General features: G+C 41.4%; 1 protein-coding gene across 18 annotated transcripts in view; it reads left to right on the plus strand.

Moving 5' to 3' along the window:
- Magi1 (membrane associated guanylate kinase, WW and PDZ domain containing 1) overlaps positions 1 to 16,836 on the plus strand; it is a 604,931-nt gene that overhangs the window by 266,363 nt on the left and 321,732 nt on the right. The gene's annotated exons all lie outside the window — the stretch shown is intronic.

A 16,836-nucleotide genomic window follows, 5' to 3' on the forward strand; every position in this document is an offset into this window, starting at 1 on the left:
AATAGACATGGACAAATCTGGCAGGCCTTTTTCTGCCTACCACTTGTGTGTGTGTGTGTGTGTGTGTGTGTGTGTGTGTGTGTGTGTGTGTGTGTGTGGCTTGAGCTACTTGGCCTGACTTTCCATTACAGCATCTAAGACCTAGAAAATGCTTGTGATATAGGTTAGACAAACCTCTCTTTAAGTGTTGCCACAATTCATAGAATGGTACTTTCTTTTAAACCCCAGCCTGTTAACACAGGCACAAAGCCTGGTACAAAGGCGGCCTCCATATGTGCTCACTGAGCACCAGGCTTGTTCTTTCTATTCATCTTGGGCCCCATGAAGAGGAGCTGTTCGAAGCCGTGCATTGGGAACTGTTAGTAGACAATTCTGCAATAGAGAATGTGGAAAAGGCAGCAAACAAGCCTGCAACGATACACGTTTAAGTGGTTTCCTAGAACTGGAGATTTCAGAGTCAGGTAGCAAGGGAGAAATTGCAGTCTCCCACTGTTCCCAGTACTCTGTGAAATGAGATAGTCTGTCTCTGTGTCGGCCTAATTGCAGCTCATTCTTCCCATTTCTTCTGTGCATTACATATTGAGGTAAGTGGCCAATGAATCAATCCAGGGCAGAGAATAATTTATTTTTTTTATTTTCTTTCTCAGTGCAGCTTCTCCAGATGAAGTACATCTTTGTTCTCAAGCTGGTTTGTGCTGGAGTCTGTGTTTTTCAACAGTGGTTGCTTAGATCCTTTGGGGTTACAGTTCACTGGCCCATAGCATATCTGATGGTACCGACATCACCTTTGGTGTCCTTAGCAAATGACCTAAATTTCTAGGCTGGTTCTGCATCTAAAGAGCAGAGTGTTTTCGATACTAGCAGAAGGATGGAATAGCTCCTAGCTAGATGGTGTCTGATGCATTGGCTCCAGAGATGAGGAGACCAAAAGTACCTGAGTTGTTCAGTTGGGTAAATGCTTTCTTGACATCCATTGTTTTTGTCTTGTTTTAAAACCCAATTTCAAAGAGCTGAGTCTCTACATACCTTCAAGGGTAACAGGAATGTTTGAAAGCATTGCTCTAACAAATAGCTTCCAACACCTGGCTGCTCATAGGGGCATCCCAGTGGAGATGAGCAGCTGCATCCGCTCTAGTTGACTAAATTAACAAATCCCAAGCAGAGTGAATTCTACAGTCTCACCTTTCCATGTTTCTTTTTACTTAACCGCACAAAATCTTGGTTATAAAATGGAGTGTTTTCATATAATGAGAACACATAAATATTTCATTGATGCAATTATCTTTGACATGAAATAATTCCTCAGCATGGCTAGTGCCTGGGAGAAGTAATAAATCTGCTTCTTCCCACCAAGTAATTCTTATTTTAAACAAAAACGTGTGTCTGAAGCTGTGGTTCCTGTGTGTATGTGTCTATTGGTAGGAGAATGTCATTCTCTGGAAAGTGCATGTGGCTTTTTGAGTAAGAGGGAATGTTCAATGAAAAACAGTGTTGCATTCTTGCAGTTAAGGTGAAATATATAGACACTGTCTGGTTGGAATTTTCAAAGTTGTAGATGTGTACTTAACTAAAGATTCACCCCAGATTCTGTGCTTTTGCTTTCAGGTAGCAAACTTAACTTAAAATTTTTCCCAGAAAGTAAAAGAAAAGGGAGAAATGGCCTGGTGAGAAGGAAGATGTTACAAGAGAACAAAGGAACATCTTTTTTATCCTGAAAAAAGTTATAACTTCAATGAGTGCATTCTTTTTTTTTCTTTTAAACAGGGTTCCAGAATATGGTTCTAGTCCATTTTACCATCTAAAGTCGTGTGTCCTTGAGGAGATATCTATTTACAAGCATCATTGATTAATACATTACCTAGCTGAGCTCATTTTTTATTTCAAGCCATGTCTCCACTTTGAAAGCAAATCTATAAATTAATGCAGATTTGTGTGTGTGTGTGTGTGTGTGTGTGTGTGTGTGTGTGTGTGTGTGTGTGCTTGCACATACTTCATGCTGATAACATAAGAGCTGTCATTTTAAAAAGTTGGCAGTGTCAGAGAAGAAATGGCTAAGGATTTGATTTCTCTATAGAAAACCAACCTAAGATTCGTTGGTGATTCTTGAAAGATACTGTCATGGTTTGAGAATTTTACTCCATACAAAATTGACCAGTTTGCTAATTACAGCTTCATACATAATCAGCAGAAGACAAAAGACTCATGGGCCAGGGATAAAGGAACTGATATCACTCAGAAACAGCAAGCAGCATGGGCATGGTGCCTGCAGGACTCTCAGAGGTCTAAGATGGGACTGTGCATGGTGAGCTTACTTCCCAGCCCTGGAACTCTGAGCTTGATGTTTCTACCTCTTTTGTGGTAAGCCTCCTTTGGAGGAGACATCCTCTCATGTCTCAAGGTGGTTCATCACAAGCAACTACAGCAGTGACCTGGGCAAACTGCAGTTGAGGGCTTAGTGTTTCTAGCAGGGTGCCCAGGGATCAGGAGTCATGGTGGATTGTCTCTTTCAAGAGGAGTTGCCCAGGGTATTTTACATGTCCTATTAGTAATAGCAATAGGAGGTATATTGACCACCCACACTGCATGGCACACATTGCTCACGTGTATTATGTGTTAAATTTAATCCTTACAGCTATTCATGACATTATTCATGCTTGTCTTCCAGTACAGAAATCAAGACTAAGACCTAGAAAGTTGAAATGAGATTGCTGTGTTTATTACCATGGCTGGTCATAGCTTTTGCAGTGATGTCGTTTTCTTTAACCTTGGTTTTCTTTGTCTCCATACTGGAATGAACACCTGTTTTAAGTGTTCTTTACTTTCCTAGAAGCTAGATTGTACTGAGAAGTGTGATGTAGATCCTAGGTCAGTGTTTAAGGCTGTGTCTGGTTTGGGGATTTCTTTGTATTAAATCAGGGTCTCATGTAGCCTAGGCTAGCCTCAGATTCACTATAAAGCCAAAATGGCCCTGAACTCCTATTCCTTCTGCCACCATGTTGTGCTTTGAAGGTACAATGTCTCTTATAAGTTCCATTTGAACCTTTAATCCCTAGCTGGTAGCACTGTTTTGAAAGATTGCAGCACCTTTAGGAGGTAGAGCCTCCTAAAGGTACTAGGTCACTGGGTGTGATGTGACCATCTTATGCCTCTGCTGCTGCTGAGGCTTTCCTCCCATGGTAGACTATATTCCTTCTGTAAGCCAAAATAAATCTTTCTTAAGTTACTTCTTGCTAATGAGCCATAGCAATAAGAGGGGTAAGTAATGTACTTAACCCCTCCTAAGTGCTAGGATTATAGCCTATACCATTTAGTATCCAAGGATTTCCTTGGTGCTCAGCAAATGGCTCTTGACCTAGTAGATAAAGACAAAAATTTGTTAACCACACAGGTTACCAAGGGACTGTATGACCTTGCCCTGATTTTTAGTAGCAAGCTAGGGCTTGAGTTGAGGTCCCTCTGGCCTTGTACACCTTATATTTAGTTATTAGTTAATAATAGAATAAGCCCATTGCTTAAAAATCTTTGGGGTTTAGGTTTTCTGACTTATTTTCATCATTCCCAGAGATAGGTCATCGGTATTATTTTGGAAGACAGAAATTAGATTACTTCATTTATTTTATTATTATTAATATTATTTTTACATTTTTCTTGTGGCTTGATAGGAAGAAAACAGCGGGTGTCTCCTAGAACCTGAAATACACATTTTCAATTAAATACAAAGCTTTTTCTAGAGCTCTCTGTAGGTAACAGCATAGAGTTGACCAAAGATGTTGAGCTTCTTCCCAGCCTGGTTTCCATGGTGATGGCTGCAGCTTTGATAAGGTTCATATGGCAGCAAAAGGAAGCAGAAGACAGGATGCTATTCCATCACTCAAGCAGCCAGGGTTCTTTATGACAAAGAGGGTTGCAAAGGACAATGGCCAGGCACTGGGTCCCAAGCAGAAGGAACTGAGGAAGCTTTTGTCCATGTTACTTCCACTCTCTATGTCACTGAGGAATCAGTTTACATCTGAGGCAAAGATTAGCAGTGAATTTACTTTTCTAGCTACATCTTTCTGATGCATAATTAGTCAGAGAATCTTCCAGGAAGGGAATAAAGATAGAATGCTGTTTACCTGCTAAGGACCTGGGAATATGACAAAAGACCTAGGGTGGAATTTCTAGAAGTGTCTGCTTACACATTTCATGTAGCTATTTGCATATAAAGTAGACAGTTGCTACAGAACAAAAGCCACAAATCATGACACTGTGGCTTACAAAAACAATGTTAGTGTTTGTCATGCTTTGGTACTTTCCCCTGCCATTGACCTCTCCATGGTTGCTATTAGAATAAAGAGCCTAACTCCTGTCTGGCAGCTGCTGGTGACTGACTATTGGTTGGGATCTCATCTGGAACTGTGAACCAGAGCGTGTGCACATAGCCTCCCTGCAGCTTACTTTACGTAAGTTGGCTTGGTTCAAGGAAAGTCCCCTAAAGAGTAGTTTGAATGCACTTGAGCTTTTGACCTAGAAATAGTGAATGTTATGGAATGGTAAAATCATTTCTCTTACACTCTGTCAGTCAAGTTCAAGATCCTAAATTAAACAGGAGATTACATAGACCTTACCTTGTAGTGGGAGATATACCAAAGGATTTTCAGGTTTTATTGTTAAAGTAACGCAAGAGCTCCTTCTGTGCCAAGTACTTTAAAGAAACATAGTTTTGGTCCTCGTGGTGTTCATATCCTGGGAGATAGCTTCAATCCACCAGCTCATACAAATAGAAATTATTTATACTTTGGTAAGGGTCATAAAATGGGTGTACCTAGAGAATTGACAATGTGGAGGTTATTTGCTTGCTTGGGCTGTCATAAATTGCTATTGGCTGGGTGGCTTGAAAAACAGGAATATTTTCTCTTCTTCCTGGAGGCTAGAAGTTAAATATATCAAGGTGTCATTGTGTTTGCCTTCTTCTGAGGCTGGTTGCTTTGGCTTGTGTATATGCAAATACCTTCCTCTTTCTCTGATCATATATGTGTGCAAGCCCTAAGGTCTTTATAAGGACATCAGCCATGTTTGGTTAGGGTCCACTATATGATCTCATTGACTTCGATTGTGTTCTTAAAGACCCTATCAGCAACTATACCCACATCCTTGGACTTCACACTTCATATATGAATTGTGCGTGTGTGTGTGTGTGTGTGTGTGCGCGTGTGCGTGCGTGCGTGCGTGCGTGCGTGCGTGCGTGCACACGCGCGTAGCAAAATGGAGCTTGTACCAGAGATTTGACCAAACATCAAATAGATACAAACTCAAAGTACTAAGATTCAGATCATTTTGACTAACCTGTCTTTTTAGAAATTGCTTTAAAAACACTTTTACTTATGTTTAAACCAAATAGTTTACATGGTAAAAAAAAAAAGTAATATCTGTGAAATATATTAGAACAAAATCTAGCTTCCAAATTTGGTCTTTGTTTCCTTTGTAAATCCTTCTCTGTTAGTCTTGTCTGTACACTCATGAAGAGTCCTGTTAGTCCGGTGATCTTATTGCAGACATATAATGATTGACCCTCACAGTTAGAGGCTCTTGCCTTTTCTTGTTTGTAGTGTCAGATCTGAAGTTCTAACTGTCCATTGGATATGGCTGATGCTTGATTGATAGTTGATGAGTGGCAGTGTTTTATTGGATTTGAGGCCATAGATGAGTTTGGGGAATCATCTGTACAAGAGGCCATGGAAGTGGATGGGGACATCAAGTGGAATGACTTATAAAATGAAAGGGCAGGAGCTAGGCGTGGTGGTTATGTCTGTAATCCAGCACTGTAGAAACAGAGGCACGAGGACCTGAAGTTCAAGGCCATCCCTAGGCTGTATTTTGGCCAGGCTGGCCTATATGAGACTGTCCATAAATAAATAAATAAATAAATAATTAAATAAATAAATAAATAAATAAATAAGTAAAGTAACTAACTTGCTTAAACCCTCCAATACAAAAGAAAAGTAATGGAATTTTGTATTTGAGGTACAGTACAAAATGACTGAACAGAGAGAAAACAAGCACCCAGAAATTTTACGGATATAGAGCTCAAAAGTTCGTGGCTGCAGGCATCAGAGAAGACCATATATTGAAGACATAGCTATGGATCAGAAAATAGGGAACTGGACATTAAAAGTCACTAGGTACTGGTTCCAATTTGCTTCCAAGGGCATTTATTTCTCTAAATCTTAGGAGGAGATTAGTTGTCTATTTGCATGTATTTCCTCCCTCATGGGATGTGGAAACTTCAAGAGACAATGCTGACGAAAATCTACAAACTAGTTAATGCTCTAGAAATATAAAAGAAGGAAATGTTTCCTAAAGTCAGGACTCTATTTAGCCTGCCTGGATGAAACTTACATATTTCCTTGCTTACTATTTCTCATATTTGGGATTGAACTCAGAGCATCTACCAAGTATGCACTCCAGCATCCTGTCCACCTGTGTCTCCTAATTGGTGTTTTGTTCCCATTGTATTCTGCTGTAGTGCAGTATTTTGCTTTTCTAGAAACCAAGCCCCAAAACTTCTTGGATAATACCCTCTACATGTATTTTTCAATGATAATGTGGATTGTTTTTAAATGTATGTATGGATGTGTGTGCACATGTGCACACATGTGCCTGTATGTGCGGAGACCAGAGAACAGACAATGTAGATTGTGTAGCTCAGACTCCTTTTTTTTTTTTTTTTTTTTTGGTTTTTCGAGACAGGGTTTCCTCTGTGTAGCTTTGGAGCCTATCCTGGCACTGGCTCTGGAGACCAGGCTGGCCTTGAACTCACAGAGATCCACCTGCCTCTGCCTCCTGAGTGCTGGGATTAAAGGTGTGCGCCACCAACGCCCAGCTCTTTTTTCCTTTTTTGAGACCCAGTCTCTATTGGAACTTGGCAAGTAGCTGACTGGTCAGTGAGCACCAGGGATCTGCCTGCTTATACCTTGTTCAAAATGGTAGTATAAACATATAAAAGCAAATCTGTGCTTGTTTTGTTTATTTTTTACATGGGTTCTGGGGACTAACTCATGTCCTGGTGCTTACCCTAGCCTACAAGTCATTGATTTTTCTTTTTGAATTACACCTATGTGTCTGCCTGTGTTTGGGTATGTGTATATTAGTGCCTGTACCTGAAATAGCAGGAAGAGGGCAGCAAGGGTATCATATCCCCTGCAGCTAGAGTTACACATGGTCGTGAGCTGCCTGATGTGGTTGCTGGGAACTGAACTTGCATCTTTTGTAAGAGCAATATGTTGTAGTGACCACTGAGCCATCTCTCCAGCTCCCACATTGCTTTCCTAGAAAAGACAGTTTTCACAGGTAAAACACTTAAGCTTCATTGTAGTCATCGAGCAGTCTTCTTGAAGTTTCTTTGAAGGTGCAGTCCTTGATTTTTGAAGCATATTCCTTGTAGTTTGCATAACTCCAGGTACTTCTTGGCAAGTGTATTTCAAGCAGGACCTGATTTACAGTTTATTTCTCTCATAAAACAGGTTAGTACCATCAGCAAACTAGAGCTATTCAGATTCTTTTAAAATTGCCTGTCAAAAACAGGTCCTGGGTTCTCACCCTGTCAAATGTTATGCGTGAAATGAACACTGTGATCATAGGCTGATTAAGGTGTTATTCTTGGGTGTCAGTGTGTTTAAACACACCACTAATGGATCAGATGCCAAAAGATAGGTGTTACATGCTTCTGTTGGCAAAGAAATAGTATACATGATGATGATGCTCCTGCAGTGGCTCTTATAAACACAGAGAGACCGAGGGTCTCAGATGGTAGCTCAGATGGTAAAGTGCTTGCCTCAGGAGTATTCAGGCTTGAGCTTGAGCCCCAGAACATAGGTAGAAATCACTGGTCTGGGCAGGGTACTGTGTACTTAGAATCCCAACACTGAGGAGGAGGAAGATATGGCAGGTCCCTAGGGTTCATTGGCTGCCAAGTCTATGTTACTTGTGTTCTAGGTATTATCTCAATAAAACAAGGTAATAGGCGCCTAAGGAATGATAGCCTCATGGCCTCCACAGGCATATGTGTACATGTTTATGTACATTTGTCTGTGTGTTTGTGTGTGCATCTGCATAAACATAAACACACAGACACAAGCATACCTATAAACACACAAAAATCAAAAGATGAGACACTTGAGAAGCGTTAATATTGTTGGGTGAGTCCGCTCATTTATAACAACAAAGTCTCGGCAGAGACATAACTTTAAGGATACACAGTCTCTTAAAACCTTTGAGTCCCTGTCATCCACTGTGCTGTACAGTGTACTGGAAAGGAGAGATAGTTTCCATTTCTAGTATGTCACTAACTGCCTCTCCTTCAGAAATTGGTTTAAGAAATGTGCCAAGCTGTACAATTTGTTTTTTTTTCCCTCGTGCTTTTATTTACTTGAATTACCCCCCCCCCAGTAAAGTCAAAGATGTGATCTCAGAGCCTATTTCTGACACACAAAAGAACACTGAGACCAAATCAAATGCTGGTTCATTTTTGTTTGAAAATGTATGGCTAATTTTCTGGGGCTTTTCCCCAGTAGACAAAGGTGAACTGTGTGGTCTGTCCCTCTTCTGGGAGTTGTTAAATTGGAGCAGTTTACTAGCCCTTAGGAAACATCAGATTTCCTCTCCCACCTCCAAGGCCACATCTCCTAAGGGGTTGGCAGATGGGAGGACAGAGTTTGCAATTATTGTTCTCTACTTGGTTGAGTCTGTCCTACCCCCTTGGCTTCTCATGTCTTTTACTTATCTTGATACACTGGCCTTTGTTGTAGAAAAGAGGAAATAGGGGAAAGGTTGAAATGAAGTCTAGAAAGACCCTTTTGGAAGTTCTATCAGAAGTGGAATGCTGTCTCCTGCTTCCCCGTACTCCTCTTCTTCTTCTGGTCTACACTATCTTTCCATTTGCTTTTGTTCTTTAAAAGATATTCAATGTGTGTTGGGCATGTATCTTAGTTGGTACACTGCTTGAACAGTATGCCCGAGGCCCTGGATTTGCCCCATAGCATTGCCCAATAAACTCGAAGTATCTTTAAATTTGAAAAGAGCCAGGTTGGATCTCACCTGTGTGCTTTGAAAACATTAGTTTTATCTAGCTGATTTTAAAGATTAATTTTCAATTTGCAAAAAAATGGGTGGCATTTACGGGGATAATTATTTTGGTGCAAAGGGCTATATGGAACTGTGTCCGTCCCCTGCTCTTTTAGGGTCTGTGTATGAAACATATGCCCTCTCCATTAATGCTTTGCTTTGTCTCTATTCAAGTTTGTGTTGGCCACATCATTTCCACCATTACAACCCTGGTTTGAATAGGCATGGCCATGACTTTGGTTTTCTGAAGGTTGCCTAACTGTCAATATTTTATTGGCTCATATTACCCTGGTTTAGCTGCCTGTCTAATTTAAATGCTGTATTGCTAGAGAAACTTGAGAGGGAAGTTTGAAGCCCCTGGCTACTGATGTGGTTTCTTTTATCTTTTGCTTAATGACCCTCTCTCTCTGCTCCAGAGATTTTTTTTTTCTTTTGGTCAATCTTGAGTGCCTGTTTTGATTATTTACAAAGTACTTCTGTGTTGTGCAGCACCAACCCTGATGGATCCAAGTAATGAAATATTTAGCTTGGGAATCTTAGGAGCTCTTTCAGGCAGCACTAAAGAAAAGTTGCCTACATCTAAGGTGTGGTCAGGCTTTGGGATAGACATTCCTACACCATTAAGAGCATCAGTGAACACATCCATGTTTGATCAATGAGCTGTCAACCCCTCCACATTCTTTGCCAAGTCTTTAGTTTATTCTACTGCCACACTGAGACTGGTTCACTTGAAATGATAAATGAAACCCATAGGTTGTTTGGGTATGGAATTTTTTTTGTCTACGATTTGCAAAGATGAAAGTATAGGTTCAAATTTAAAATAAATTAAGCATCCTGGCAAAAAAAAAAAAAAGACCTTCATTGTCTCTTTGTATCAAAGTAGAATGCTAAAGTGTACTCCCATGGTCAAGAAGGTCATTTGGGATCTGGCCCCTGACTGCTTTTTCTGTGTCATCTCAGGTTACTTCCCTCCTTTCCTTGTCTATTAAGCAGTGTCTACAAAAGTACTTTCAGATTCTCCTGTATTTTTTTCAGTACATTGAGTTTCCATTTTCCTCTCTTGGATCTCTTTTCCTTGTCTTTTAACTTTCTGTGTCTGGATCTTTCTGTTGTTGTTTTTGAGACAGGATTTCTCTTCATAGCTGTTCTGGCACTGGCTCTGTAGAGCAGACTGACCTCCAACCCAGAACCATCCTCCTGTCTCTGCCTCCCTCCCAAATTGGGGAGGGGGGCGGTTAAAGGTATGCGCCAGCATCACCTGGCTATGGATCCTCACCTTTCATTTCACTGCACTTCAGGCTGTTTCTGGTTTCTACCATCACAAGCCATTCTCTGTCCTTGTCTTGGACCCAGTACAATCTGAATTGATGCTGTTTTCCAGCTCCTTAAGCCAGAAGAGCCTGGCTCATTTTTCAGTTTCTCTGTAGCTCTGTGTTTGGTACCTTGGAGGTACTCCTTGTGCATCTGAGAGGGGTGGAAAGATGGCTCAACAGTTAAGAGCACTTGCTGCCTGTTTTAGTTAGGGTTCCTATTGCTGGAATAAAACACTATGACCAAAAGCATCTTGGGGAGGTTACAGACCATCACTGAGGGAAGTCAAGGCAGGAACTGAAGCAGAAGCCATGAAGGAGTGTTGCTTACTCACTTGCTTTCTCAAGACATTTTCAGCATGCTTTCTTATAGCACCCAGGACTGGCAGCCCAGGGATGCCACCTTCTGCAGTGAAATGCAAGAAAATGCACCACAGTTCAGTCTGGTGGGGACATTTTCTCAGCTGAGTTTACCTCTTCTAAAATGTTTCTAGCTTGTGCCAAGTTGACATAAAACTAGCCAACACATTACCCCCTTTCTGCCATCCAATACCCACTTCTGGTACCTATAGAAATAAAAGTAAGTCTTAAAAATGTATAGATTCTCCTGCCTTTGTAGATCAGTAGGCACTTGAGTGCTAACGGCCCATCAGAGCTTCTCTTGAGGTATTGTGTAGCCCTATTCATTAGCCCTGTCTAAAGAAGAGACTTGAGGGTTGAGTCACATGAGGGAGCTAAAGTTTCTGTACTCATTCTAATGTGAAATCCTTTTCCATACGCATATACTTTAGTCCATAAGACACATTAAGGTGTCATCATCTAAGGGGGTTGGGAACTGTCCCATATCTCTTACAAGGTACTTAGACAGGGGATATGGTTTAGTTGGTAAATGGCATTCTTTACAAGCATGAAACTGTGAGATTGAATCTTTTAGCACCCATGTAAGAAGCTGGCACTAGGAAGGAGGAGATAGATAGGTGGATCCCTGGGACTCACAGCTAGCCAGTCTAGTTGACTAGGTGAGCGCCAGGTCAGGAGAGACCACGTCTCTCTCCAAACATAAGGTAGGTGGTATCTGGGGAAATGATACCTGAGATTTACATCTAGTCTTCATGTATGCATGTATGCATGGGCACACATACCTACATATACATACACACATATATCACAGAAACACACATAGTACACACACACAAAATTAAATGTAATAAAAAATAAATTTAAAGTACATTTTTAAAAACACCCTTCTTTAAAGAGAATATCGTCCAGATCTATACATAGGAGGTTTGTAGTTGGTTAGGATAACCCTGGGCTAATCTCGTGAGAATGAAAAAGCTTTACCATCAAAGATTGTTTGCCCTGATTCGTACTTTACACAGCTGCTTTTTCCTAAGAATCAGGGTGAGATTCACTGAACATAAAGTTAAGTGTTTTAAAGTATACAGCTTAATGTGCATGCACTATTTATCAGGACTGAGGGTGTGTTGTGAGTAATGTTCCTCTTAGGAATTTACTAAGGCGCTATCTATTTAATTAGCATTTCAGTAAATTTCAAAAGCCTGTCACAGCTGGCCTTGTGTGCTACTGAATACCAGCTACTTTATGAAGTTTTATAGGCCAGAGAAAGTTCTTAGTTAAGCTTATACTCTCTAACAGTATTAAATGACTTAAAATAACACTCTATTATCCAGATGTAAGTTAAAAATCCTTTTTTTTTCCTTACTTCAAATAGACCTCAATAAGAATGTAGCTTGACTTAAAACCATGAGAACGTGAGATTTAAGGAAATATTCTGGAAGTCCCTGACTGCATCATTGCGCTCCCTAGTATTTGTGTAAAGGTAATATGAGAAGCATTGTGGCTGCTCCTTAACCTCAGTGAAGGTCTCCAAATCTCCAGGCAGCCAGAGCCACTTTTAATTGATTGGGGATTTGGGAAAACCACTGAGGAGTTTGTGCAGCTGGAGAAAGCTGTGTTTTGAGTCTAGAAAGAAAATAGGGATTATTGGGAAGGGTAGGTAAATATGAGACACAGCTCCCTGTGCACAACTAAGGCAAGATGGGAGGAGATGAGAGTCCATGGGGTTACCCCAGTGTAGGTGACCTAGTCAGCTCCTCCTGTAGCTGCATTTCTGGCTCTTTCTGCCATTTTTTTTTTTAATAAAGCAGATCTTCGTGTGGCCATGCACTTGAATGTACAAACATTTTCAGGAACTGATTGAAATGATTGTTTAGAATAGAAATGTAAATGACCAACAATTACATTCCTAAACTTATAGGCCATAGAAGACTCAAGGGAGTCATTTGTTACTTGTGCAAGTTAGATGACAAAGAAACAAGTCAGTCCACAGTGAGCTGTTTGGGCAGAGCTCATCAGCAGCAGGAGAAAGATAAAGATAGTCAGGAGGAAGGGGCAAGGAGTGAGGTCTGGAAGTGGGTGGCAATGAGCAGCATAGAACAGTCAGTCAGACTTGAGCTTCCTGCTGAGGAGGTTGCATGGCCTTCCCTGGACAGGTCAACCAAGTTCATACCAAGGGCTATGGCTCATTTTGTAATAACAGTACCTAAGGAGTTCAAGATTAGCCAGGAATGGCAAATTAGGTGCTTGTCCAGAAGTGGAACTAACATAGGATTGATTACCTGAACTGGTAAAGTAAAGCCTAGACAAGAAATGTATAAGAATGCTGCACCTGAAATGATATCTCCCCATGACCATTACATAAGAGAGCAGTGGATTTGATGACCGCAGTCCTTTTCTACCTCTGCGCATTCCTTGTATCAGAAGCGACTTCTGTAGTCATGACCATTATAAAGCAAAACAAGGGCTAAAAAGACGGCTCTGCTGGGAAAGGGAATTCCCCACTTGTCTGCAAACCTTACGACCAGAGTTCGGTACCTGGAACCACATGGTAGAAGGAGAGAGCTGTTCCCTTCAACTTGTCCTCAGATTTCCACATGAGTGTGTCACACGTAGAGAGACAGACAGACAGACAGACAGGCAGGCAGGCAGGCAAAAATAGAGGAATAAGAACAAAACCAAAATACCTAAGTAACAACAGCACCCTACCATGTTGCAGGCGATTTATTTTCAGGACACCTGTACAGTGCCTTGGAAATTCCAGCTAGCACTCATGTTAGCCATTCCAGGGTTAGTGGGGATTTGGTAGCATTTTATTGGCATTGATCTAGAGTTCATTTTCCTCAGATTTCACTTACCCCAGCAAGTCTGTACAGTTGTACTCCCCAACCCTATGTCCTCCAGGAGCCCTCATCATTGAGGGGAGACAGTTTGGACACTGAAAAGCCTGTTTGTATTCTCTGGTGCCGTCATAACCTGAAATTAACCTGCCATCTACTATCAATGTTACCTGAGGCAAGTGTTGCACATTCTAAGTTTGAAATGCCTAATTGGTAGTACCTAGGAAGCAGCTGGGTCCATGGAAGATGCTTTGGGGAAAGACTCTACACCACAGAGATAGTAATGGAAGCCCAGGCTGACAGAACTGTTTAAAGGCAATCATGGTGAGAATGACAAAGGGCACCTGGAGTATGTTTAAATTTCCTTAGACAAGTTTTTATTGGGTCTTTAATCCATGGGAAAAGTTGTGCTGGGCAGTCTTGCTAGTATTTGAATAGGTAATTGACTCACCCATCAAGGGTCCTCACACTCTGCTCTTGGGTTCAGCAAAAGCCTTGGTGGAGTTCATTACTCCAGTTAAAGTCACTCAGCATGGAAGGCGTCTGATTGCACATCTTCTGGTTCAGCAGTGCTGCAGCATGTTCAGCAGCAGGACTAGGAGCCACTTACCCCTGCCAAAACAGTAGGACATGAACGCCCTACCTGAACGGCTGGAGGAGGCAGTTGCCAAGTGCATTGAGGAGCTGCTGGACTGGGAGGATGCGCTGCCTCTCCCCCAATTCTCTTAGTGTTTCTTCTACAGGTTCTGCTGCAAATGCTCTATCAAAGCAGTGGGAACCTTCCATCATTGTTAGCAGGGGGTAGCCCTGCATCTCCGAGATCTGAGGAATCGAGTTTCTCACACCATGTGTTGAGCTCCTGGGAGCTCCAAGCTGGAGAAAGAAAAAAGAGAAGCTGCTTGTTTATTCATTGCTTGACAAATATGCCTTAAGGACCGAGGCTTCAGAAATAATACCATGGTCACTAGATCAAGCAAAGTCACCCCTTTCAAGGAGTTCAAATTCTGAGCCATAAAGAAGGGCAATGGATAATTGCAGGTGGTTAAAGTCCTCTAATGTGGTTTAGTAGAAGATAGCTCAATCGGTAAAGAATTGGCTTTCTAACCCTGAAGACCTGGATCTACTCCCAGCACCCAAATACCAGCAGCAAAGAGCTTCTTCTGTCCCAGTGCTGGAGAGACAGAAGCAGATAGATCCCCTGGGCTCTCTGTCTGTACAGCCTACTTAGTGAATCTCAGCCCAGTGAAAAACTCTCAAACAAACTATATACCCAAATTTGTGGCGTCCTCACACATGTATGTACTTATGTGATGTGTATGTACACACTTGCACAAACACAGGTACTCCTATATATGGACATCCCATGCTTGTACTTACATATTTGTACCCACTCACACTTGTTCACCTGCACACATAGGTATACATACACAGGCATGCATATTATCTTCCTTAGTCAAGGAAGGTAGGCCCTAAATGATGTTCAGAGTATAGATCTAGGGAGTGAGGACCAGGGAGAAGGCCAGTTCAGGAAAGGGCTTGGTAATTCTAGGAAGTAAGGGGACTGGCTGGTAAGCCTGCTTATAGCTTCTGAACAGAATTCTGCATGCATATTTTAAAATTCACACTTTACATCAGTGTATTACATTGTACCACGTGAGACTGTGGGGGCGGTGAGGTGGGGGGGCAGCTTGCAAATTATACTATGATAAATTACAGCATTGACCCAAAAGGCTCTGCTGGCATCAGGCTCAACTGTGAAAAGCCTTTCTGCCTAATCATACATGTAAGGGGTTGATTGTTTGTGCATTGATTTTTTTTTTTTTTTAAGCAGGGGTAGGGAAAGACTGGCTGTAAATAGGTGGGTGCTGAATAAGCTGTCACTTTAAAAATATACATACAAATTCTTCTTGACGTTTGGATTTAATGCTGAGTTTGGAGGAGACTGGTGGACTTGCTTGGGAATGTATTATGGAATACCAATCAGATACTGAGTTTGGAGGAGACTCGTGGACTTGCTTGGGAATGTACGTATGGAATACCAATCAGAAACTTCATCATGTTTGTCACCTCTCCTGCAGCAAGCATTATATCTAGAGCTTGAGCCACAGGGAGAATCACAACTCCCTTGTTCCAACTTGGATTTCCCAAGGGCCACATATAAGAGAAAGCAAACGAAAAAACAGGCAAGGGAGAATATAGCCAGCCATCGTTTGGGATTTGCATATGATTTGCATAGTGCTTGATAAGGTGAAATCTGTTCTCAGCAATGTTCACGTTAAAATTTTAGCATGGATTTGTGCCAGCCATTTCAAGGTGTTTTCTACTTGTTTTACTATTTTGCTCATATTGACTGACTACAAATGATACATCTTTTTGCTACAAGGATACAGCTTTGGTTCTGTTCATTACTACAGAGAAAATTCAGGGTCCACCAGAGACCATTACTTGGCAAATGAAGCTCCTATTCAAGCTCTTCCTAATCATGCCTTTCTCAGTCCTGTAGTAACAGTGCCTTTATTGGGGCTTGTTTCAGAAGCCCTAGGGACCCACATGTGGGTGGGGCAGGAAGGAGAAGTAAACCTCTCATGTTGGAAAGCTGCATGGAGTCAACTTCTCCCATCATTCTTATACGCTGCAGGTTAAAAGCACACCCATCTCATCACTATGTAAATTTACTATGTCTTTACCAAATTGTAAAATTATATGTCTACCAAACAGTTCTTTCAAAATAAATTTCAGTATGAGGTATTCATAAAAAAAATAATAAACTGCAGGTTGAGATAAGTTCACTTGTTTTGTGGAATCTTCACTGTCAACTGGAGATAAATGAAAATGTCACAGGGCTGTGTCAACACTTAGCTCAGGGCAGTGGTTAATATTGTCAGTCTGTTTCTAGAGCCTGCCCTTCATTCATATCCTGGGCATAAATTCCATCTCTATAAGCTGGCAAGGGCTCCTTGATGGTAGCCCAGGACATTGAGAGAGTGTGTTGGTTAAGTGATTTTGGGATGCCAGCCCTCATGCTCTGTAGGGACCAGAGTGACTAGTGTGCACTCTCATCTTCTGAAGAGCCGTGTTGCACCTTAGAAGTACTTACATTCCATTTGCACTTAATATTTAATTAACACATGCATTGACTTCATTAGAAGCAATTAAAGAAACAGCTTCAGGTAAAGACATTCTGTGAAGTTTCTGGACGCCAGGCTGTTAGGCATTCACATTTTCTA

This window comes from Cricetulus griseus, chromosome 8, assembly GCF_003668045.3.
Source record: "Cricetulus griseus strain 17A/GY chromosome 8, alternate assembly CriGri-PICRH-1.0, whole genome shotgun sequence".
NCBI classification, from domain to species: domain Eukaryota; kingdom Metazoa; phylum Chordata; class Mammalia; order Rodentia; family Cricetidae; genus Cricetulus; species Cricetulus griseus.